At 41.3% G+C, this 26,317-nt stretch overlaps 1 protein-coding gene across 2 annotated transcripts in view; it reads right to left on the bottom strand.

Annotated features, from left to right (window-relative positions):
- The window catches only part of PRKG1 (protein kinase cGMP-dependent 1), a 1,275,046-nt gene that overhangs the window by 806,872 nt on the left and 441,857 nt on the right, over positions 1-26,317 (bottom strand). The window lies entirely within an intron of this gene.

Genomic DNA, 26,317 nt, shown 5'->3' with positions numbered 1-26,317 from the left:
ACCAAGGAAGACCAAGCCATCATCCAGATGCTAGGCAAAAAATGGCAATAAATCACATTAGTTCAGAAGTCCCATCCCTCTTTAAATTAATCACTGATAAGGGATGCCTGGATGGCTCAGTCGGTTGGGAGTCTGCCTCCGGCTGGTGTCATGATCCCAGGGTCTAGGAATAGAGCCCCGAATCAGGCTTCCTGCTCAGTGGGGAGTCTGCTTCTCCCTCTCCCTCTGCCTGCTGCTCCCCCCGCTTATGCTTATGCCCCTTCTGTCAAATAAATGAATAAAATCTTAAAAAAAAAAAATCACCAATAAGATCTGAAGTAAGACTGAAAGAGAGCCCAGGAAAAGGCAAAAAGGTAAACATGTGTTTTTCCAAATATTATATAAGAAAACTATGGTAACTCCCATTTTAATGTCATTTTGAATCTGAGAGAAAACCTGAGTAAGTGGGCGGTTTTTCTACAGCACACTTCACATGTGGGAATTCTCATTTGGGTAAAGCACAGCTATTACAGGAAAGGAGATTACTTTGACCCTTGGGCACTGTCTAATTGCAGCTCATGGTATCTTTTTATTTTTAAGCATCTTATCTGACTTGGGCACGACTGTTTTATCTGCTTCCCAGTCCCACAACACTGGCCATAAGGAAAAATAAACTAGGAAGGTTGTGGGGGAAAGAGACATTAGGACCATTTATGTTCCACAAAGGGCTTGGAAAATGAAATGCTAAGGAAGGAAAGAGCCAAGGACACACCGGGTTACAGTTTGTTGCCTGCGAGGAAGGCAAATGCTACCCATGATGGAAATAAAAGAAACGGGTTTTTTAAAAAGGTACAACTATATACACTAGAAATTCCCTTACCTCACACAATGGGGGGTAGGGTTGGAAATAAATGGACAACACAATCCATTCTAGACTAATAGCCCCCTCCCCACTTCTATTATTCTTCCAAGTTACTTATCCACATCTACGGTAGAACCTTCTGGTGGGCTTTAGCTAGTGAATGAATGAAAGGAGCTAATGCTACCAGGTTCTCTCCAAACTTCAGACCTACACGCATCGACTTCATCGTTGTTCTTGTATCTACATGTTCCCTGTAATATTTAACTTTTCAGAGTTTGGGCTTTAAACATACTCCCACTTAAAAAAAAAAACAAAACAAAACAAAATCAACCTCGTTTCAACTAAGCAATAACATCTGTAAAACAGAGTCAACGTGGGCACCTGGGTGGCTCAGTGGGTTAAGCCACTGCCTTCGGCTCAGGTCATGATCTCAGCGTCCTGGGATCGAGTCCCGCATCAGGCTCTCTGCTCAGTGGCGAGCCTGCTTCCCTCTCTCTCTCTGCCTGCCTCTCTGTCTACTTGTGATCTCTCTCTGTCAAATAAATAAATTTAAAAAAAAAAAAAAACAAACAAACAGGGTCAACGTGCTAATTTCTTCAAACACCTATTGAGATAAAGCTGCAATATAGAAAACATTTGGGAAAAGTGTAATCCATGTTCCAGTCATGTGAGGTCAGCCCTTCAGAGAACATTGTTCTTTCGACCCTGAAAACCATTTCATGTAAATGCTATCAGTGGAGAGAGAATCCTGCAGTAATTAGGACACAATTTCATATAAGATCTATTCACTCCTCTTAAACTGTGTGTGTGTGTGTGTGTGTGTGTGTGCGTGTGTGAGTGTGTATGTGTGTGTGTGTGTGAGTGTGTACCTACTCTTGGCATAAAGAAGTTACTCAGGAATGAAAAAATCTGACAATTCTACAAGTTTGGACATACTTTCCTAGGCAGGTTTGGCCCCTCAAAATTTGGTCTAGCTTTGTCATGCCCTATTTCTTGACTGCAGAAAACCAAACTCTTTCTCGTGGTAGGTACATCAATACCAGTGCAGGAAATCCATATTTTCATAAGCCACAGATGTCCCCCTCCCTTCCAAGGGTAAGCCTGCTTCCTTACAAATTCCATCTGCTACTTGAGAATGAGAAACAGGCTCAGAACTTAACATGGTTAGATTTCCAAGTCATTAGAAGTCAGACCAGGAGTTAAATTCTGGTTTTCTTATCTGTTCCTTAGGAGTCTTGTGACCGTGGGCAAGTTATTTATATCTTCAAGCCTCGCTTTCTTCATTAATAAAATAGATGAAAGAAAAGCACATGTCTCCTCAGGTGGTTGATAAAATGAAATGATTAAAACAGGGTCAATGCTGAGCATGATCCCTGGCTTACAACAAACGGTCAATGAATACCAGCTCCTACTACTGGTATTATTTTTATTATATTTCTTATCTAGAAGGAGGGAGGGCTTACTGGATCTTACTGAAACACAGGATTTCATTATCTATTCCAGAAACCAATGGAGTCCATGTAGGTTAGTAGGCTTGTGTTTATTTTTCAATGGAAAAGTATTTGTATCAGATTCTCTACTGGCGGGGGGCACGTTTGAGAACTTTTGCGCTCCAATCAATATCATACCCAAAGAAGACAATGGCCTGCCAAGAAGTCACACTGATCTGTATCCCCTTTGTGCTCTTCCCCACCTGGACACATGCAGGCAACATTTGACAAGCATTGCTTTAGCAAGTACAGTATTTCGGGGCAGACGCCCACGAATGACAAAGTGACAACTTTCCCGTGGATTACAACATTTTTTGGACTTGAAGCTCTAGCTTCAATGATATTGAAGCAGCTCAGAGCAAAATGAGCAATGCCTACAGAACTTCCACATGTAGCTGATTTTGTACCCGTCCGGTTCTCTCGCTCTCCCTGGGTCCTGTAGCTGGAAGTCTTCGGTGGAAAGAAACCCATAGGAGGAGCAAGACGCTACAAAGAATCCTGCTGGAAAGCTTGGCCATTAGGGCTTCTCAACTAATAAAAGACAAGAAACACAGCATTCTCATTTCTAGCTCAGTGGTTTCTGAAGGGGTTTCTGTGGACCTGCCACATCAAAGCTAATTAATAAAATGTAGATATTCCCCGCGCTGGGAAATTGTAACTCCACAATGACCACTGTACTGGGTTCTGGTGCCCTTTACTTCTCTGAAAAACCAGGCTCACAGAGCAGTGATTGATTTCAACTAATAGGAAACCTTGAACCTGATCGTGTTTCCTTTGGGATATGACCTCTAGAAAGCTCACAGCCAGAATTACCTAAGACTCTGGGGTTGGAAATGTGTGCACAAATGCATTTCTGGTTCTAACTCATTTTCCTGATCTTATTTTCTATTTGCCTAATTTGTTCATGTCTCACTCATTTTTTAAAAAGAGGGATATGAATAATTATATACATATCTATGTATAGATGGATATAAAGATAGGTATAAATAAGTCTATATATGATAAATATGCACATATATGAATAATTAGTGCTGGTAACAGAAGGTTATAATCCATATTAATTAGAATAACAAAAAAGTTTAAGAAGAGATTTACTGGAACAGATTGTGTTTGAGAAATTGAAATTTGAATGTAAAACATCTTTTCCAGGTTAAGTTAAATACTACAAGTTCAGTATATTCACAATAGCCCAGGAAGGAAGGAATCTAATCACATATCATGGAGAGTGGTCCAGGAAGCACTTTTTCTTTTTAATGATCAGAAATATCTAAATGGTAAACAGAAACACAGTGTTGGTAAAATGTTACTCTGAGTCACAGTGTGATCACTTTTCCTTCCTTCTACCTGCTGTGCGGGTGGAATAAGTAATTCCCGGAGGCACGATCCTCTGGGTGCTAAAAAGTTAGGTACACACACAGCATTAACCAAGAGTTGTTTCAAAGACATTCGCAAACGTTGATTTCCAAGAGCCCAGGAATGCAAGTTATTGATGTGAAGCGTGAATTTGGTTAAGCTCATTCACTGTGCCACACAGCAACCCTGAAGCAAAATTAGAAGTGATCACCCACTTCCAAATGATTTCCAAGTAATGATTTTCCAAGTGTGTGGTCTGCCTATGAAACCTAAGGATAAGACCAGCACAAGCTTGTTCCATACACTCCTCCTTTGAAGCATTAAGGCCATCTTGAAGCCACTCCCCATGTCTCGGACTCCCCCTGCCCCCCATCCTTTTTTCCACTCTCTGGCTACCTTTGAGGATTGGTTTAAATTGACTTATCTTTCGGACTATGTGTTTATTTTGGTGGTGAGGGGAACAGTGTGGGGTAAAATACAGCACGCTTTTGCCAGAGGCCTCTACCAACCTCAGAAAGAACCAAGCTTGGAGGTTTCAATATAATTAAAATTTGCTATTAACTTCAGGAGCGCACACTGATGAATTTACTTCAGGTCAGCACGGATTAACGTAACTTCTATTCCTCTTAAAGAAATTGCAGAGATTCATTAGCATTTATTCGTGACTGCTTAATACTTTAATTTTCAAATATGTTAGATTCCAAATCAAAGATCTTTTTTCCTTCAAGAGTAGCAGGAAGACATTTTCAGAACATCCTAGTAAAGTTCTAGACTTTTCCATTAGTTTCCCTAACTGAACTCGACAGAGACTAGAGGCTATCAGAGCTGTTATTTGGGGGAACTGATGACCATCTAAAATGTGGCATACATCCTGCTTTTGTTCTTTTCATTTGCTTTTGCTTTTAAAAAAATATATATGAAACCATGTTGGCATCATTTTCACTATACACTCTCCCCACGTAAAAAAAGAAATATCCAGATCATTTTTATTTGGATTTTACAAGACTGTCATTGTTTCCAAGAGAGGTGTTGGAACAGTCGGCTAATACAAGATTTCACGGTGACAGTTTCACTCAGCTCTTATCACCCCTGCAATTAGTATGATTAATTGAATGTTTTATCATAGTACCTTGAATGTATTGCTCTTAAGGATTTAATTTATTTGAGAGTGAACACATGAGTTGGGGGGGAAGGGGCAGAAGGAGAAGCAGGCTTCCCACTGAGCAGGGAGCCCCATGTAGGACTCAATCCCAGGACCCTTGGATCATGACCTGACCCAAGGCAGATGCTTAACCAACTGAGCCACACAGGCACCCCCTTGTGTGTATTTTTTATTCTGCTTCAGGTACCATATGCCCACTGGTGATGGAACGAGCTGAGTCCTATGTCCTGACACTTGCCACCTTGACCAAAAATCAGCCCACCTCCTGGTTTCTGGCATCACGGTTCATGTAGCACCCTTGGGAGATGCTAAGTATGAAGAGATCCAATTCAAAGTATCTATACATCTATACTTCTGTCTCTTTTGTAAGAATTAGGAGGCCCTATACATAAAAGAAATGGAGTTTACAAGGAGACCCTGAATCACCTGGCTTTGTTCATCTTTCTGGGTTTCTCACTACCTGCGGTTTTGTACCATAAGGACTTTCACGATAGGGCAAATCAGCTTAGAGATTTATTATTGGCAGGCAGAACTAGGGTGGCTGGTGATAACCTAATTACGAATGCTCTGTGCTTCATTCCAGTAACCTTGGTTGGAACATTCAGGACAATTTGGCTGGCCATTACAGGGAGACAGGTGTTCTATCAATGGTCGCATCTAGATAAGACCTCCCATCCCTTCCGTCCTCCCATCTGTCTGACCACACCTTCATGATTGGGTAGGTTTGAGCCCACAGCTGATATGTTATGAATTCTCTCCAATGGGTTCCTGTAGTTGCTAAATTCCACAGGAATATCCAGCACGTGATGGTTGAGCAGGTCCCCACCAGCAGGGGCGTATTTCCTCTAGGAGATGAGGCTCACTTATAGATCTCTCCTTTTTTCTTCTTTCAGTTTTATTAAGATGTAAGTGGCTTAGAGCACTGTGTAAATTTAAGGTCTACAGAAGGATGCCTTTACTAACATAGGATGCTAAGTTATTACCACAATAAATTTAGTTAACATCCATCATCTCACAAAGATTAAAAAAAATCTTTTCCCTCTTGGGAAACATGAGACTTCTTAGGCCCACTTTCTGCTTTCCTAATGGATTAGGGATACCAGGATGTCTGACTTGCCTCCTAGGGTTATTTTAGGTTGGGGGTATTTCACATGGGGAAAAAAGCCGAAGTAGCTAAGGCTGCCATGGGCTACCAGGAAAATCCATCCAATTGCCAGGGACAGATTATATTCTTAGATATTTCCTTCAAACCTGTAATTCATTTAGCTAGGTCTTTTCTCAGCCATTGTAAGAGGGAAAAAGACAGCCTCACCAGGAAATTTGAGTTTGTTACTGAATTAAAGAATGACAGTAGGTCAGGACCTTATCCGTTTCCCCTTCAAGATTGCTTTCAAATCCAAATAGGTAATGGTCTCCCTGGACCTATACCCTTGCTCCTTGGAGGAGGTCTTAATCTGATCATTGAAAATCATTCTTTGGCCATTGAATGAAAGCCAGTAAGAAACTGCCCTGTTTCAGCACAATATATTTCTTCCAAAGTTTGCACCACCCATTTTTCATTAGGGATTTTGCTTATTAGTTTTCTCTTGGAGGATAGCAGGGGGAGAGAAGGGTTTGTTGCTGTTGCTTTCTTTTTTCTCCCTAAACTATTGGTGCTATAGTTTCTTTGACCATCAGGTTCTTATACTACTTTGGTTAGGACCAAACTTCCCATTCAAAGAAGTCACTTTTCTTTGATACCATCATAGCAAAAATTCTTCCAGGGAGCACAAAATTACTAGCTACCAAATGGAATAAGACAGAGTCTGAGGTTTAAGAGGTTTGTTGAAGATTTACTGACAAAGCACGGTGTGGCAAATCAAAAGAAACAGAGAAATTAGCCTATTTTGTAAGATTATGGAGCTGGAGGGGATAATCACCAGAAGAACACAGACATGATTAAAAGATGATGCCCCTGGAGAGGGGGGTTATGACGAGAAGACTGAGCCTGCAACTGTGGCTTTTCCTCATCAGTGTTTCAGTATTATCTTGCTACCACATGCTCGTGGCTCTCCAAATAAAAGAATGTGAACATTTGGGCAGCTTTCAAAAAATATACATTCTCCTCCCCACTGGAGACAAGATGCATTAGTAAAGACCAGGAACCCTGTGGTTACATTTCCCCTCATTCTTATGCTTGTGGGCACTGTTATCTGTGTAATGGTTTTTCTCTTTTTTTTTTTCAGCACATACGCTTGGTTTATTAGAGTTTATCGTGAATTAGGACTTTTAACACTTCTCAGATAATGAAAGTATTTAAAAACTTAAAATTCAAAAAAAAAAAAAAAAAGAGGTTTGTTGAAGATATAGGAGCGAAGACCTTTGTTTCTTCTTCTATTAGGCAAATCTGATTTCCTTTCCAGTCATGACTGCTATAAATAACCTTGACACATTTTTTTCATTACACTAAATTACAACACATCGATATATATTTGAATATAAAATAAAATCATCATAGTTACTATTGGGAATGAGAGGATCAGAAACAAAAATGAGGTGTCCAGAACAAAGAACCCAACTGTCTGACTTATGGGGAAAGAGAGAGAAAGACAGAACCATGACATCCACATCCAGACACTTGAACTTCTTGTTCGTTTGTTTCTATCTCTGCGGTCATAGGGCATATGCACATATTTACAAGAAAACCTATATGAGGACACAGACTAAAATGTAAGCAATTTGGATCTACAGAATCATTTGAATCATCAAAGTGGAAATGTGGAATGAACAATTCACATCGCAGCATTTCTGCCCTCGGAGATATTTAAGGAGAGAGCAAACAGAAATGATCGTAGATGGGTCAACCACTCATCTGCTATGAACAGGATTCTGGAAGTATTTCACAAGCATCCTAAGTCCATAATTTTTATACACGCTGTGTTTTAAAACCCAAGCACTTTAAAGTACACAAAAAGCACTAGATGAATGCCTGTGGACTAATTTCAATTTCCAGTGATAAGAAAAGTGAGGACAGAAGACAGATAGACACACACTGGAAAGAATGAGCGGACTGCTCTTTCCCTGAGTCAATGAGAGTTGAACAGATAAGTTGTCTTAATTAAGTCAAGTTTATTAAGCTGAATTCCAGCAATACATAATGCATTCTTGCTCTATCATTTCTATAATTCATGAGCACCTACAATTAGCCTCAAAAATTAATGACCAGTTCTGTAGTTCCTTAAACACAGGTGCATAGCAAAACTACCACTAACACCATCAGAATTGTGGGCGCCATAATGTTTTTGTTTTGTTTTAATATCAAGCTTGGGAGAGTCCACTGCACGTCTATAGCTCTCAGTTGGGGGGTTATTTTGTCCCCAGGGAATATTTGGCAATGTCGGGGAACATTTTTGGTTGTCACAACTCGGGGGCAGGGTTTCCTACTGGCATCTAGTTGGCGGAAGCCAGGAATGTGGCTAAACATCCTAGAATGCCCAGGCAGACCCCATAACAAAGCACCATCCAGCCCCCAATGACAGCCGTGCCCACGACGCGGAGAACACCCGATATAATCCATGCACATACAAAATACTCTACATGTAAAGGGAAATTTTTCACTTCCGCTATTTGTTATTTAACCTCCACCAGATGTAAATTGCAAGGTGAAAAAAAAAAAAAAAAAAAAAAAGGTTAACACCAGGTTACAATACTGAAACAAACCGCACTGCCCCTGAATTGAATCAAGCCACAAAGCTATTTACTGGATAATTCTCCCCAGCAGATGTCATCTGAAATAGACATACAGAACATTTTGAAGCAAGACTATCCTACTGAGGCTGGAGAGGCAGCCTTTTCCAGACACACTTGAGAAGAGGAGTGCCGGCTGGGGCACAGACTGGGTGGGGATCTTGAAGAAATGATCAAACTCTGTCTTGATGATCTCACCACAGATTTGTGATTATAGTACCTTCTTTTATAGGGTTATGATAATTAGATAATACTTGGGGTGCGATGAAGCAACAGATGGAGTAGATCTTAAAATTTCCTTTAGACAAAAAAAAAAAAAAAAAAAAGGCAGCTTAAGAAGGGCTCAAGGAAGGCTCCCAAGGGTTTGGTTTATCATGTTTAGGATCTGGAAGGAGCAGAGGGATACAGGAGCCAAGGAAGGGAGGGGAGAAGGGAAATGGGCAGGAAGCTGGGGATTCCCAAGAAAGGGGCCAATAGGAAAGTTTTCAGGTTTTGGGAAAAGCGGTGTCTAATGTACAATATTCAGCTATTTGTTGCCAGAATTAATGTTCTACCTTTCTCCACAGATGAGTTTGCTTCACACATTTCCGGTGCACAGGATTTGGGAGAGGGAAAGCCCTCGTTGGGAGGGTGCCTTGCTTGGAAGGGTCCAAGAGGAGTCAGGCAGGTAGTGGAGTGAAAAGAGCAGAGATCCGGGCGGAATTTTGTAAACCACGCAAGTGTGAGAAACTGACAAGGGGAGTTTGCAGAGCTTTTAGGGGAGGGTACCAGCCTTTACACATCAAAAGAGTACTTCACCCAACCTCACCTGAGGCTGGAAACATATCCATAGTCCACAAGTGAATAAACGGGGCTTCAGTCAGAAAGGAGCTCTTTCTCTAAGCTCCTTGGCACCTTTGTTTAGCTTTGTAAAGGCTCCTCCGAGGCTGGAGGAGGGAAGATTTAGAAATGAGAAGGTCTAAGCTGCCTCGCTGGTTCTCACTGCTCTGAATAGGGCGATCTTTGGGCAGTTTCTGCCTCCTCTTGATAAAGATCACCACCTCCCGCCTCCTAGGATTAACGTGTGAAATTTACGTGAACGCCCGGTGTGTGCTTTCACAAATGTTAGTAAGTAAGCCTAAACTGATGGAGGGCAACCACTTAATGCCTGCTGGTAAGTTAGGAGGGGGTTAGTAGATACTCACTGGTGGCCAGATTGAAATATCAGTGAGGATGACCACCACTGTGATCAAACTTGCGGGGAAGACCGGATTTCATTTTAATGAGACTGCCTATGTCGTCTGCAAGAAAAATTTTAATTATATTGCCTATGTAGTCTGCAAGAAACAACACAAATTAAAAGTGTCAAATAAAGAAATAAATAAATAAAAGAGTCACACCTCCACTCCACTTACAGAAGTATTTCTATACTTTCTTTTACCCGGCAATACACATCGTCCAAGGAGAATTTTTTATTGGACGGTTTAAAATATCTACCCTTGATAAAACATGAAGCATGTATTTTTTCCCCTTTACACAAGGTCAGGATTCTCCAGAGTAAAGGGTGAGCATTCACTTACCTCTGCATTTTTAAAAAGCAGAGAAAATAAGTAACAACCATGTACCCCGTAAAATACTTGAAGCATCTATAAAAAGATGGAAAAGAACATTTGAATTTATTCTCTTGAAAGCTGTTGTACAAATGGATGGGGCAGGCTGGGAATGGGAGGACTGGGTTGGAAATCTACTGCCTGTACTAAGAAGATGGCGTTCACCCTCCTGTAAGCCAAGAGGCAGAAGAAGGTGGAGTCCGGGTAGTAGTTTAAGAGAATCAGAGGGTCGAAAAAAACAGCCAACGCTCCTCTCCGGTACAGTCAGGGGCAATGGCAGAATGCATGTCCTGCACATATACCGAGGACTTAACTGATGAAGGGATAAGCCAGAGCACACATTGCTCAACCACACTGAGGAACGGAGTACCCATGCACGCGACGGCATGGCCGAACCCTGAACACGTATTAAGTCAGTCAGTCACAAAGACCACGCACGGTAGTATTCCGTCATGTGCGGCACCCAGAATGGGCAAATCTTGAGGGACAGAAAGTACACGAATAATTGCCTAGGGTCAGGAGGGATGGAGGGGTTCAAGTGTGGCAGTTCAGGAGTACAGAGTGTCTTTTGAGGGGGGAGGATGAGATCTTCTAAACTGGACGGTGATTTTGGATGGTTCTGGAGGCACAACTTTGAATATTCTAGACCAGATGGAAGCAAACACCTTAAAAGGGTTAATGGTATGGGATGTGAATTATATCCCAAATAAAGCTGTTCAAAACATGGGGACTTAACACAGGCACTTAGTAATTGCCCAACTCGAAGACTAATGTAATCAGTGTTTTATTATCCTTTACATGAACGTTTAGGAGTCAGAAATGCTTTGGCTTCTCACTCTTCCTCAAAAAACTGCTCTTACTCCCTTTAGGGCAGTCATACCAACCCTCGTCATCATGGGTGACCTCATGTTCCTTCCCAAATCAGCATCCATCCCTTCCCAACTTCACTTGGTGACTAAAGAGAGCAAGTCATCTGTGTATCACACAAGTGATGCCTACAAACACCTCTTAGGGTCACACTGTGTAAGACACCCAATTTTCCCCTTAACTGAAATTCTATCATAAGACCTTGTGGATGATGGACGCAGCCCCTTCCCTGGATTCTTCACCCCCAAACTATAAAGCAAAGAGAATAAAGCATCTCCCTTGACTGTTATTCTGATAAAACATCCCCGTGCTCAGAAATTCACACTAGTCTCTCTGGGATCAAACCAAAATTCCTAGCATCGTACGTCTAATCTTCGCACAAACCTGGATTTTCTCTAAGTTAACCTGATTCTGAAGCCTCACAGGTCATTCCAGATTTCAGACTTCATGGTTTAGTTCAACGGTCCTTAAGCAAATGGAATTCAGGGGGCTGAGAACTTGGATAAAATCTTCATATTGTTTTTACTAACTTCTCAATGAAACGGGGCTTTTCCACTGTAACAAACCATATTATGGTTTAATAATATTTATGATGCTGTCACCAATAGGAATCACATTTTGTTACTATATGGCAGTTATAGATATTTTTATCTTTTTTAAGATTTTATTTATTTGCCAGAGAGAGAGAGAGAGAGAGAGAGAATATGAGCAGGGGGAGGGGCAGCCTCCCCACTGAGCAGGGAGCCCTATAGGTAACACAACTGTAGATATTTTTAAGTATTGTTTATGCTCATTCCTTCAAACTCATGGCAGTTATTAGACACAGATGTTATTATTGACTGTGTTAAAAAATTCACATGTTTTAGTGAATCACAACTTTTTAAATTTATTGATTTTTGATATAACTAGTTTCCTTGGAAATTTAAAGTAGCCAGTTTTATGCACTTAAAAATATTTTGAAATGAGGTCCCCAGGCATCAGATTTCCACAGGGGTCCCTGGCACAAAAAAGAAAAAAGAGAAAAAGTAAGAACCCCTGGCTAAATGAATAATTGTCTTGATTCCTCATGGAATCTTACCAGGGTGTTAATAACTATCATTGACAGCCCAGAATTTATCCAAGAGAAAACAAAGCAGATTTACAACAAAACAAGCTGAAGCAAGACAAACTTGTAGGATTACTTGTTACAAGTCAAAAATCATGGATCCCATCTTGTTTGCCAACTGATGGTAATTGGTTCCCTGGCCATCTGGCCTGCCTCTCACTTTAGAGAATTATTTTATTAGAATATCTTCAGTCATAGGACAGGGGAAATGTTAGCTTAATCAGCCCAAATTCAATAATTTAAAAAAAAAAGCAAAAAACTAGATATACTATTTAAATGGAAACTATAAAAACATAAATTTTACCTTGGATATTTAAAAAAACTTAATACATCTATGTTAACCACCCTTCCAGTGCATTGAGGAATTTTATAAAGAAATCCTGTAGGCTTAAAATATTTAAAAGGATGTGAAGTTCCACCTAGTCTTGAGCAGTAATGAATAAATTTAAGAAATTAATTCCCATAGAAAAATATTATTCCTAATGACTTATCACCATCCATGAATAATTTGTCCCGATCTTAAAATGTCCTAAATCATTTATGTTTTGAATTCAAGCATCTCTAGCTGATATCAAGGTCTATATTTATTTTTCAGTTTTTCCTGATTTGAGTTCATCCCCTGACTCACGTGAAGAACAGACCAGTCTTCACTTGCGCAACCAGTTTATTTTTTCTTTTATAAATCTTCTCTTTCCCACACCCACTCCCCAGATAAGTAAATAGGAATTTGCACTCTGCCTCCAGACAGGGGAGGGATTACCAACAGATCGAAAGCACAGTAGATGATGTTTTACATTGTGGAGATTACAAAACAGACGTTAAACTAAGGCTATGCTTCCGTCCAATCGCTAGTGTTACAGAAAAACTGGGATACAAACATAGAAATACTACCAGAGACCTTCGGCATCTAACATTACGATTCAGAAGACAGATTCCATCAAGAAGACTTCTGGCTGCTTTTAAATTATGCTTGAATACTAAGAAAACACACTGCCTTGTGTCTTGCAGCTGCTTCCCTGGGAAAAATAATATTAAAGTTCACTAGCCCTGGGCCTTTGGTTTTTATGCTCTCCTAACAGACTTTGAAGTCCTTGGTCTCTACTGGGAACATATAAAGTCAGCAAGGATGGCATGGGGCCAGCGGACATCTCCAGGATTATCCAGAATAAAATTAAAGCTCTTCAGTGAGACGGCGACAAAAGGGCTTACATAAGTCTTTCACATTTCCCACATATTTTATTCATTACAAAGGAAATCTGTGACTTTCCCCTGCTAACACAACTCTGCCGAGAGGAGAAAACACTCGGGACGTGGGATTATTGAACCCCATTTGGGGCACTATGCCGGTTTGATCACAACAGAAATCTAGTGGCTAGAAGCAGCAGGTTTTTGGTGAGGGGAAAGATGAAACAGGTCCTGGAAAATATTTCCCCTTACCAGCCCCCTGCAAAAAAAAAAAAAAAAAAAAAAAAAAAAAGCAATGAATCATAGCTATTTATTATTAGAGAAGGTAGCTTTAAAAAAATTCCATTAATAAAGATGTCTATTTTCTTAAAAGCTGTCATTGGTATCTGTCAATCAAAGACCTGTGCTTTTAATATGCTACGAAGATCAAGGCACAGAGACACACTTTTTGTTGTTTTGTTGTTATTGTTCATTTGCTCTGGGGGAAAAAAAAATCACAGTCTGGCATCTGAAAAATCTGTTTGGTAAATGAAGGGGCATCCGTGTCTCCAACTCTATGGACAGAAAATGCAGTCAGTCCTAAAGAGGAACCTGGTTGAATTTCAAAAGGTAACACTCACCCTGTTGTGCGGTCATCATGACAATATCAAAATGAATTAAACACAGGAACAGAGGAAAAACCCCCAGAGAGGATTCACACCCACGGTGAGACACATACGTTTCGAAGCCCAGACCACAAAGCAAACAGAAATCCCTACCTAATGGAAAAATATGAATGTCAACTTGATGAATGATCGCGTGCTTACAACGGGCAGAAAAACGTGTTCAGTTCCTCTCTGTGCCCAGTAGGACTACAGAACACCCTCAAAGGTATTAAATCCTGGGTTGAACTTGTCCTTATTAATGAGCCATCATTTGTGAGCTCAGATTTTATGGCCATATGCCAGGAGATAATGAGACGTTCACAAGAATATTCTGAATTGGAGCATTCCAGCTTTCTGCGATTCCACCAAGGCATGTTGCAAAACAAGTCCTCCCAAGTTGCTGTAGCCATGAACTGAGATAGTTAGGACTCCCTGCCGAAGAGACTTGGACAAAACTCCAAGCCCCCCGTGTCATCTCTAGTGACGGGCAGACAGAATATAGATATTACCCTAGAAAAGGTGCAGGGGAAGGAGAGCCAGAGAAAAGCCATAGAGAGAAATGGGAATGATGGCAGGTGAACTGTGGATTACCAGAAGAGAGAAGGTTCATGAAATAGGACACAATGTAGCGAAGAGAAGAGATAGTAGGTTAAAGTATCAGAATGAACAGTGCAGGGTTTCCAGTCACCTGGAGTTCTGTGTTGGCTATTGGAAGAACTTTCGTTCTTGTGTAAGTCTTCTGAATGCCCCCGGAGCTGAACCCGCAGGCGTGCTAACTCTTGCGGATGGTCCTTCATGGAGCTCTTGAGGTACAGAGCCTAAATGGTAGCTTTGTGTTGGTATCTGATTATCCACAGTCCCTGAGAGAGTGGCCTGGTGGGGGGCCTTGGCTGGCCAGGTGTCAGTTACTATCCAGTCCTCAACTTCCTGTTTTTCAAAGTCCCATTTCTCATTTGCCTTCAAAAGCTGACCCAGTCTAAGAGGAGGCCATCTAGCTGGACCTGACCTGAATGACCACTGGGATATCTTACTAATGGGTATGTTAACATGCTTGGGTGGAGGGGTTATCCCAGATCCCAGTGTGGATATTACAGAATGTGTAGTATATGGACCATTTTACTTTTCCCAAGTCTGAAACATGACGAGTTCTCAAACCTCTGGCCCCAGGGGTGCTGGAAAGGGGCCCGCAGACACGTACTCTGCTGTTCTCTGGATGAGGCATTTCCCTTTCTTGTGAGGGGTCCTTGTGTGACCCTCATCTAGGGAGAAGTCTGCCCCTCGAATGGGATACGACTGACAGCAGGGAGCTTGGGAATGTGTGTGCACTGAAATCTGCTTCTTATTCTCGTGGATTTTCCCATAAGCTCTGAGGATGGACCTAATAAATGCCCACGGTGAAGGGAATACCATTCTGTTTTAAGAAAATCCAGGACTTTGAGTCAATGAACATATTTACCTCTGGACTTTCCTTCTTAAGGGCTGGGACAGTCTTTTCAAATGTATATCCTAGTCTCAAGTGTCTAGCACGAAAATGATAAACGTTTGCTGCTTGAACATTTGGGCAGGGTTCAGGGGTTAATGTGAAGATCTTTGTTCAGACAGACGAGCTTTTTTTTTTTTTTTTTAAGGGACCATTTTCGGTGCAGAGGAAGAGCTGCCAGGCTATTTTTAACTGACTTATTCAGGCAGGCAGTTGTAGATGGTGGAGAATTTATGTGTCCAGCCAGATAAGACATTTTAAGACCTATGAGTCTTCCCCAAACATAATGTTATAAAATGTCCTTTTGCTAAAAATACTGGAATCAAGTAATTATCTACTTTTGAATTTTAATGAATAGGCCATCTGTTCACTCAAATTGAAAAAATGAAATTTTTCTACAAATTAACGACTTGATGAGATATCCCTTGTGACTAAGTCAGCTTCACTGTTTTTTGTTATATTCAACCTAAAGAGGACACACAGCATTTTATATCAAGTTGCATAAACTAGAGTATGGAACAATGTTTTTCCATAATCATAGTATCTGTTGGACAGGCCAGATTTATTATCATCAAAGCCTAATTTTACCAAAATTTCTAAGAACACTATTAGGATCAATCTCTAGGAAGAAAAATGTGTCTGTTTTCAAAGGTGATGAGGATGACAACACTGTAATTCTAAACATTAACGCTTTATGGGTTATCACTACAATGATGAACAATTGCTTTCCATCTCTTTACATTTTTTTCCAAGAACATTTTGTTTTCTTTGTGCTGTGCTCTCCAATATGGGAGCCATTTGCCACACGGGGCTATTGAAAAGTTACTCCAAAATAAGTAAAATTTAAAATTCAGGTCTTCAGTTGTCATAGACACACATCAGACGCTACACGTGGCCGCCATATTGGGCAGCGAATACTCCTCTCGTCCTTCAGAGAGTCCTACCAGACAGCACGGCAACATCCTTCATTCTATTATAAACAAGACAACAGGTCCAAAACAAAGTTACTTATTCTAATCTCCAGGTCTCCAAACCAAGACTTAACTGAATTACAATTTCAGCTCTCCCAGGAGTGGACTTTTGCTCCAATAAACTCTGAAAATGTTTAATATGCCCCCAGTTTATCTTTTAACACTTCTAACAGTCATCCCTCTGAGGAATTCTTTCTTTCAGCAAGGAAGAACTTGCCACTTGGGCTCTCAGCAATGTTACTTTAAAACCATCCCCAAGATCCCCTGGGCACCACACATATGCACGTAATGCCTTCAAAGACCACCCCTTCCTACAATTCAGTTGATTTATCTACCATCTCTTACAGTTTTTCAAGTCTTTGGGGGTGGGGAGACAAGTCGTGTAGGGTATAGCGAAACAAAAAAAAATCGGTGGCACATTATAAAGCATGCAAGATGGCGACATGACTTTGGCAGAAAATGCATTTCATTCATACCAGCCGCTGAAGCTTTCAGTCTAATTAAAAATGAAAATACTATTACAATCTAAAATTACATCTACGTTATTGAATTAGTATGCCTGATAGGGCAGTTACGGAAAGTATTCAAGATGCTGCCTTTTAGAAATGAGCGTGCATGGTTGCCCCTTATTATCTAAATAAAGGCAGGTTCTCTACATTTAAACTTATTCAATACCAGCTCTAGATTTGTATGCCCCTGTCATGTGGGACTTCACCCATAAAATGGATTTTTTTCCCTTCTAAGTCTGACCTTTAACTTTGGATCCCATTTACCTGCCCACTCCCTTGCCTCCAATGCATGTAAACACTCCATAGCAGCCTGCCCCAAAACAGGATTTAATTCTTTGTCCATGGCTCTTCTTTCCAGAAAACTCCATGCTAAGGCCCTCACTATTTCCCACAGCTCACCCATTTCAACATAATCTCGCCTACAAGCTATTTGTAGTTCTCCCAATTAGTAACTGGTAGGAGGACTAAAAGCCCCCTATTTCCACCACCATTTATTTCTTCCCGTACTCTATCTCTCTTTCTCTTCATGCTTCTTTTCGTGCTTCTTTATATAAAGAAGTGTCACCTTCGCCCACCAAAGGCACTTAGTCTTGTCTTTAAAAAAAAGTCTTTCTAGCAGTTAATGAGTACACAAGGTCTATTTTCAGATCAAACTGGAGTCCATTCTTTGCAAGGAGTGGTTATATTTCTACTACCTTACAGATTATGGGTTGCCTTATTGAGGATTTGACTAGACTTTAAAATGGACAATAGTCGTTCCATGTTCGTCTCTAGCCACACTGCATATCAAGTTTTCAGGGCTGATGCATATAACCCAGGTCAAACAAACCGGGAAATCCGAGGGTGGGGTGGGATTCTCTGCAGGTGAACTTCCCTTTGTTGAGAGGCTGGGCTTGAGGACCACTATAACCCTTACAGTGTCTGAGAGAACAAAGGAGTCCCATAAGCAGAGGACAGAGCCCACATTTGGGTCATGGGGGTGGAAACAGAAGGGAGGGCTTCTGTGCTGAAGAGGAAAACAAGTTCCATGGAAACTCTGTCTTAGAGGACTAGAACAAGGTCATGGGCACTAGTAGGGTTGATAGCATCCACTTAGAGAAAAAGGCAACAGGAAAAATTCACAGGCAATAAAAAGTTGGATTCATGTAAATATTAACAAGTGTCCTCAACGTATAATGTTCTTTCAAAAGCAAAGATATTAAGGCAGGAGTTGGCAAGTTTTTTCCTGTAAGGGACCAGACTGTAAACATTTATGCCATATAGTTCTTGTTGCAGCTACTCGACCGTGTGGTTGTAGCATGGAAGCCATTAGAGACGACACATAAATGTATGAGCATGGCTGTATTCTAATAAAACATTATTTACAAAACAGGGAGAGGGCCGTATTTGGTCTTCTGACCATATGTGGTCTCTCCCAGCATTAAGGAATATGATAGGACATTTCTTTATCTTTCATTATTTTTTTCATAGGACATTTCTTTGAAACTATGAGGATTTATTGTGTTTTCCAAAGATCCAATAAAAATATGGTTTCTAGTTTTTAACTTCTTTAAATCTGGCCAGGTCCTATAACTGCTTTGACCAGTAAAATATGGTGGAGACAATGCTGGCCTGGCAGCTTCCAGCTTCTGCTTACTGTCTCTGGGAATGCTTCCCCTGGGAACCGAACCACCATGTGGGGAGATACACAAGCTATAGCTGATATTTAGATATTCCATTTGAACTCCAGCCAACAGCTGGCACCAGTCACCTACATGTGATTGGGTCATCTTGAACGTCCAGCCCGGCCGAGTAACCAGATAACTCTATCCCCAGCTGTCATCTAACTACAGTCATATAACAGATCCTACCCAAGAAACATCTACTAAACGCAGACAACCCACAGAACTGTGAGAAATAAATTGTTTTAAACCACCAAGAGGTTGGCATGCTACAATGTAAGTAGAACAACTTTTAAAAACTGATCGATGCCACTTTTTCTGCTAATATAAATGCTTTGAACTAGATAGAAATTTATTAATAAGTAGACAAAGGCAGGTGCTTTTTTATTCCCCCCAATTAGAGGAATGTATTTCTTCTAAAATTCATGGATAAAACACACTTATTTTAAGCCACAACCCTAGGGCACCTAGAAGTACAATGGCTTTAATGTTCAGTAAAAAATCCATTTAAAAAGTATCCCAAGATTAATGTGAATAAAGAAGAATGTTTTTATGATCATAGAGAAATTTAGTCATATTTGTATTGTGCAGGGAAAGAAGTCCTGAAAAATTGCTTCTGTGGCAACTATATCTTCATCTGTTGCAAATGAGGAAGAGGGATGGTTTGGAGTCAGGAAATACTGTAATCCTGAAACTAACGCAATTACAATCAAATTAGCCGCTTGATTGAATTAGGTTCATCCAAATTAGAACTTATTTTCCTTGAAATAATTAGAACCAAGTTTTCTTAGAAACTTAGTGCTAACAATACATAATGTTTCAGAATTAACACTGTAGCACTTAAACAAGGGTTGTTTCTAAAAACTGAAACTTTCTGCACAAAGCCTGATTTGGAGTGGATTCTCAAAATCTGAATGGTTGATGAGCTCAGTGGTCCATAAATAATCAAAAATATTGAACAAGTGAATTTCAGTGAGTAAATTAACATCTTTTCTGGCAAAAATAATGAGAAGAGTCCAACCTCCAAGTTTTAAGTTAAATAACAATGGATAACTTCCACTGGGGAGATTATTAAAGTCAGAAAACGAATGTTCTTCTGACAATTCAGTAAAGAGACAGATGCTGAAATCAGAAAGAAAGAGCCTAAAGGCAAATTGACAAGTGAAGAAGACTTAGATCAGCCAACTATGAGAGTGACTCATTTTAGGCTTAATTTCTCCTTCATAAATTCACGATGCATTGGGGTGGGGACTGGGCGGGGAGGAAGTACTGACTGGATACAACCCAGAAGTGGTCTAACCACAAAGGAGAGACTAGCCCTTAGGTTTTCTGTGCTTAGTTGCTACTTTTCCTCAAACTGCCCTCTGTGACCACCATCCACTGTCAGAACAGAATATAGGAAGGAAACTTTCTCTGGAGAGCACATGCAGAACTCAGAGGCGTGTTATAGGATAAAGTTACAAGGAAGTATCTTACTCTGGGAAGCAACAGAATTTTTTTTTTCAGTTGTCTCACATTTCTCTTTTTAAAACCTTAATGGATTTTAAGATCTCAAATCCATGTATAATATCTGTTCTTTTCCTGATTTTATAGCCTGCAAACATATCCTCTTTTCAGTGGCATTCATTTGAGGTAAAGCCAAGAAAATCCTACCCCTGGAATTTCCCCCTGCTTGGCCCTCTGGGTTGGTCTCTTTAGATCATCTGTAGATACCCCTCTGCCTTTACCAGAGAAGCATTTTTGGAAATCATCCTTCAAGCAGAGTAATGCATTAGCATTTTATCATAGTGGAGGCGTCAGATCCCCAAACATGAGGATTTGACTTTTTGCCTTATAGCTACATTTTAAGTCAATGCTATTAGGAACTAATGTGCAATGATCACAAACTCTAGCGCTGATTTTGAAATTGGTTACTGTGTATACATAATCATAATTGAGTTTGGATACATCCCTCCAAATGTGCTGCTTTCTGCATGTTAATATTGAAGTTAATATTTTGAAACTGGACCCACTCACGTAAGCTCTTGAAATCTTCCATTATTTCCCTCTCTAATTTCAATATTTCCCAAAGTAGAAGAACGATGATCTTCACTTTGTGGTCTCTCATCATTTAAAAAATGAAAAACAACCTAAAAGTGTTTCAATTAAAATCTCAAAGACCCCAGCATCACAGAGCTGCAGAATCGCGTTGCATATCTGAAACGAATGTAGCACTGTGTGCTAACTAGACTCAGAAGTCTCAAACATTAATAACACTATAGTGTAGAGGGCAGAGCCAGAAAAATATCTTGTCCAATTGCATTTCATCTAATTATTTGTAAGTTTCCTACTATGTCAACCTTGTTCTTTCCCTGTGACCTAATTTGGTAATATTCCTTTAGTATCTTTTCTCTGACTTATTTCATTACTGTGCTGTTCCCTCTATAAACTTTTTATAATAAAAAAATCTCCAAGACAGTGTTACCTAGTTTACCCTGAGAAATAGGTTTTGTATAGCATTTTACTTAAAAACCAAGCTGCATTATACTACTTAGAGATACAATGCAGCATGAAATATTAAATGGAACGTCATACTTGGTGTCAAAAGAACTTAATTCTTGTCCCAGCTCAGTAAGCTGACCACACACATTCTTGTACTCTCCCCTGGCTTCTGCATTCATCTACACAGTGATCCCAGATAGTCTCAAGTCCAACTCTAGGATTATGGGATTCCTAAATGTTTACTGAAAAAGAAAATGAAAAGTCTTGTAGAAGGTAAAGCTCCTTTTTAGTATCTTAGTTTTAAAGAAAGCACTTAAAGAATTTTCTCTCCAAGTTTAGTACAGCATTCTCTAGAACATGTGCAGTGAGAGCTGGCATTTTGTTCATCTGAGAGACTGGCTTCCCAATATCCAACGACTTCTGCCCCTTCACCCATCACTTGCACAGAGAAACACAGGCAGTTCTTAGAGCTCATTGGTCCAACATGGCTCCTGGGTTCTTCAAATTCCATCTTGGAAACCTCAGAAAACATCCTGCCCTCAAGGGTCTAGAAGGAGCTGGGGGCTGATACATATATGTATATGTATGTGTGTGTGTGTGTGTGTGTGTGTGTGTGTATGCATATATATACAAATATATATATACATATACATATAAATATATATACACATATACATATACTATATATATATTTGTATATATACGTATATATATTTGTATGTATGTGTATGTATATATATATATATACACACATATATATGTGTATATATATATATAGGGTCCGGCTGGAATTGTAAACTGCTCTTTGCTGAGGAGGTCTTACCTGTCTAGAACATGTTGAAGTTACTTCTCTACCTCGAGTGTGTTTGTGGAGATGCACTGATAGCTTTAACTTTTAAACAGAATGTGGAGCCGAGGTCTGCAGGTGGGACAGAAGCTCTCTAGTTTGGAGAAGAGAATTGTGGTAACGTAGCAGCACCATCAACACAAGATGGGAGACCAGAGGCAGGGAGAGAGGAGTGCTGTGTTACTCCAGGACGGTAACCTCAAGGTGGGTCACAAGTCAGGGGCGGTCCTTACAAGGAGGTGGGGTAAAAGAGGTCAAAGTACTCTTTTTATAAGACAGATAAAGAGTGAGGAGCAAGAGAGGGACAAGAAAACTTCGAGCCTGGGGCCTGACATGGGGCCCGATCCCACAACACTGAGATCATGACCTGACCAGAAACCAGGAGTCAGAGCCCCTCAGCTGACTGAGCACCCAGGCGCCTTGAGAGATCAAAGCGCCTTAACGTCTGTTTATCTCAGTTGCTTGGAACAACAAATAAAATATCCAGATTAATTATCCGAACCTGACAAAGAGCCTACAACATAATGCCATCACAGCTATTCCACGATGATTTATAAGCCATGGCCAAGTGCAGGAATCATGGCCCTCATTTCCCACCTCTTAGCATATGGCCCTACCACACCAGGAGGCGGAAGTTGAGTGGCAGGGGGGTTTGTAAGGGGAGCAAAATTTTCCCTGAAACCACCCATTTGACGACAAATGGTGATTTCCTATCTAATATGCTTCAGGATGAAGGTCAGAAATTGCCAGTGGAAATTTTTGGAATTTCTACTTTTTTTGGAAAAAAACAAAACAATTAATTGTTGGTTCCAGGTGGCTTTTCACTCTTTCAATTAATCAGATTTGCTCTTTCCTGCAATCCGTATGCTTCCCTAGAGAAAAATTAAGTCGCCTATTTAATCTGTGAAGTTGCTCATTTATAAATTTCCAATCTGAAGTTCCAGATCTGTAAGAAATTTGGCAACTGTGATGTTGTAGGCCTTCAAACTTCCACCATGGAAGACAGGTCTCAGAAGGACAAAGCCTTGGTTGCTCAGTAAACATGAATCCAATAAGAAATAAATATAAACTATAAAAATATTACTCAACCCAACTATAAAAATGATTACCCAGCCAGGTAATCAGGTTCATGACAACCAACGACAAGGCAGGTTGACAGTAGGACCCATGATGTGACGTGTAGAAGAGGATACTTAGCTCTGTGATCTTCCTCCAAACATAACATCACCCCGGTCTAACCATGTGAAAAAAACCCCAAACTCCCCCTGAGGAATATTTTACAAAATATCTGACTGGTACCGCTCAATATTATCTAGTGATCAGACACAAAAACAAAAAACATCTGAGAAAGTGTCCCAGCCAAGGGGAGCCCAAGGAGACATGAAGACAAAATATAAAGTAACATCCTCAGCAGGATCGTGGAATAGAAAAAGAACATTAGGCCAAAACTAACAGAATGTGAGGAAAGCCAGGGCTCTCCTCACTGGTAAAGTATTGATATCAGCTCATTAATTGTAACAAGTGTATCACATTAACAGGAGAGGTTTATAATAGGGAAACTTGGTACAGGGTGCATGGGGACTCTATACTCTTTTTTTTTAATGACATCATTCTTAAAAGTTTATTTTTAAAAATAGCATGACTTGCAACTAGTGCTTTTCAAACATAAATGGACATGCTCATCCCTTAGGGATCTTGGAAAAGGAAGATTAATTACAGTAGGTCTGGGCCAGGGTCTGAGAATCCCTATTTCTGGTAAGTCCCCAGGTAAGCTGAATGCTCATCCAAGATCCAATGTGAGTGGCATGTTTCTTACTCTAGTGCAGGGTTTTCCAGGCTCTGCCTGATTAAGATTTTTGCCTGGATTATTGCCCGGGACATTACAGAATATTTAACAGTAACTTTGGCTTCTATTCACTAGAGGACAAGAGCATCTCTTTCTTCCAGTAGTAACAACCAAAAGGGTCATCAGACTCTGTCCCCTGTGGGGAAAGGGATCACCTTCATCGGAGAATCATCAGTGTAGAGCATTCATTAAAATATGACTTTTGGGAGCTACTCAGAGGGGGGAAATCCTGTTTATTCATTTATTTGCTAAATACTTGAATGTTTCGCATGTTCTAGGCTTCCAGAAAAGTAACTATAATTATTTTATCAAATTAAGTTGATAGGTATTATCAACTATCACTGTAAAAACAGGATTTAAAATATATGGTTTCTGTTCTCCTAGAATTTACCATTATGTCAAATACACAGGACGATACATTTGTGCTGCTCAGTACCCCTGGAAAGAGATATTATCCCAGTTCAGGAAATCAGGCTTGTACTGCTCCTTGATCAGCACCAAAGGAAAATTAAAGAACAAAGATCAGACCCAGGTGTTCCAAATTCTAACTCCCCATCACACCATTAATTCCTTTCACAGGCAAAAATTCTCTCTCCTAGTTAGGCTTTCGGGGAAAGAGAAAACTTTACCCAGACAATAGGAAGGACGGAATTCAGGCCCTCAGCGACGTGGCTCACAAAGATGCCAGGAGACAGGACCTAAATAACAAAGCCATCGATTGTCAGGGCGGTGGACGGAAGAGGGCAATGGCGTCACCTCCCGAGCTCTGACCTTTAGCAACAGGGCCGGGTTCGAATTCCGTCTTGGTAACTCTGAGTCAGGCAGCCTCCATCAAGGCCATTCACTATTCCAAATGCTCCGTCTTTTCCTCTCCTAATGGGGAAAAGGGAAGGTAGGTTACCTGTCTCTAGCAATGGCCAGCTGGCTTCGGCCGATGACTGTGTGCTGGGTGCAGACAAGGGGGGGTTATTTGTTCCCCTGAGTAGAGTCTGAAGTCTCGACTCCAGAGCGCCAAGGAAACCTGCCTTTGGTTCGGAGGCTCACACCTGGAAGGTCACCGTGGCCTTCTAGCCAGTTCTCCAGGCTGCTTTGACACGAGGGCACCCTCCAAGCCTCGGTTCCTTTTTAAGAATTCATTCGGAGCCACTGTTCTGGGTGACCCGCAAAGTTGAAGTCAGTGGGCCGCGTCTTGCTTGAGCTCCACGGGAACACTGGCCACACACTTCCCCTCTGAGCTGCAGGAAGGAGGTGGGATCCAGGAGGTGGAATCCAGGAGCTGGGGTCAATTTCGTCTTCCAGCTACCAGCCCCCACCACCCCCCCAGGCGTGCTAAGCGCAGTCTCAGTGGGCGGGCAATGGAACGCCCAGGGGCAAGGTGGGGATGTGCACAGCCAGTTCTTACGGACTTAAACACAGAAGCCCACGCAAGCCAGAACCCCAAAATCCTCCCTGTCCTTTGGCTCGTGCCTCCACATACAGTCATTCTTCAGCAGCCACAGCTGATAATTACCTCGCACCTGCCATGTGTCGGGGACGCGCGTGAGAAGAACACGTACGGTAGACTCTCCCAACCTCCCAAGCAGCCTGCGGAGGAGCCCCTATCTTTGCTTTGTTTTACAAGCAGCTGACCATCAGGGGGTTAAATGACACAGCAAAGGTCCCAGTTCGTGGGCAAGCCCATTTAAGCCTTATCATACTTTAGCTCCTGTTCAGTTTCTTCTGGGAGTTGGTCATTGATTTGAAGGTTCTCGCTGTACCACTACACAGGATGCTAAGAAGGAAGTTTTAAGAAAATATCAGGAGGAAAAAATGGAATCTGAACATTCTCAAGAAGAGAGCGAGTGAGCTCGGGCACCCAAATAAAACCATACAGCTCCCCTTACACTCGTGTCCCCTCCCCCCACCCCCCCGCCGGGGAACAGCACGTGGTATGAAGTCACCTGCTGACTTCTCTGCACTTGCCACCATCCCCACCTGCCAGCATCTGCTACTGTGAGCCCTGGGGGCACAGAGAAATCGGGTGAAGCACAAACACGGTCTCCAACGTACCCTGAACATGGGCGCGTTCCTCTGTGCTCTGAACCAAGCGAGGAGAAGGGGCGAGGGAGAGAGAGACCCAGGGTAACAGATGAAGAGAACATAAATGCACATACCTCCATGGGGTGAGAAAAGAAAGAGACGGGCGGATGCCATCCAGGGCTCTGCCTGCTTTTGAGTCAGTAACAACCCGAGGAAAGATAGACAAGTGGGTCTGCCTTTGTGAACCAAGAGTCCACGCCTGTAGTCAAGCCCCAGGGAGGTTCCAGAAATGCAAATGAAGGCCAATACTGCCCATAAAGGAAAGACCCTAATATCAGTCAGCTGGAAAAGCGACAAACAACCCAGCCAAAAATGTTGGCAGGTTTCTCACACCCAAGCTGCCGACCACTGTGTAATTAAGTCGGAGTTGGGCTATATACTGGGCATTTTTAAGATTTTAGTTATTTGTTTGACAGAGAGAGAGCGCGAGCACGCACAAGCAGGGGGCACGGCAGGCAGAGGGAGAAGCAGACTCCCTGCT

The sequence above is a fragment of the Meles meles genome, chromosome 13, assembly GCF_922984935.1.
Source record: "Meles meles chromosome 13, mMelMel3.1 paternal haplotype, whole genome shotgun sequence".
NCBI classification, from domain to species: Eukaryota; Metazoa; Chordata; class Mammalia; order Carnivora; family Mustelidae; genus Meles; species Meles meles.
The sequence above is the reverse complement of the archived record's forward strand: the minus strand, read 5'-3'. Positions and strand labels throughout refer to the sequence as shown.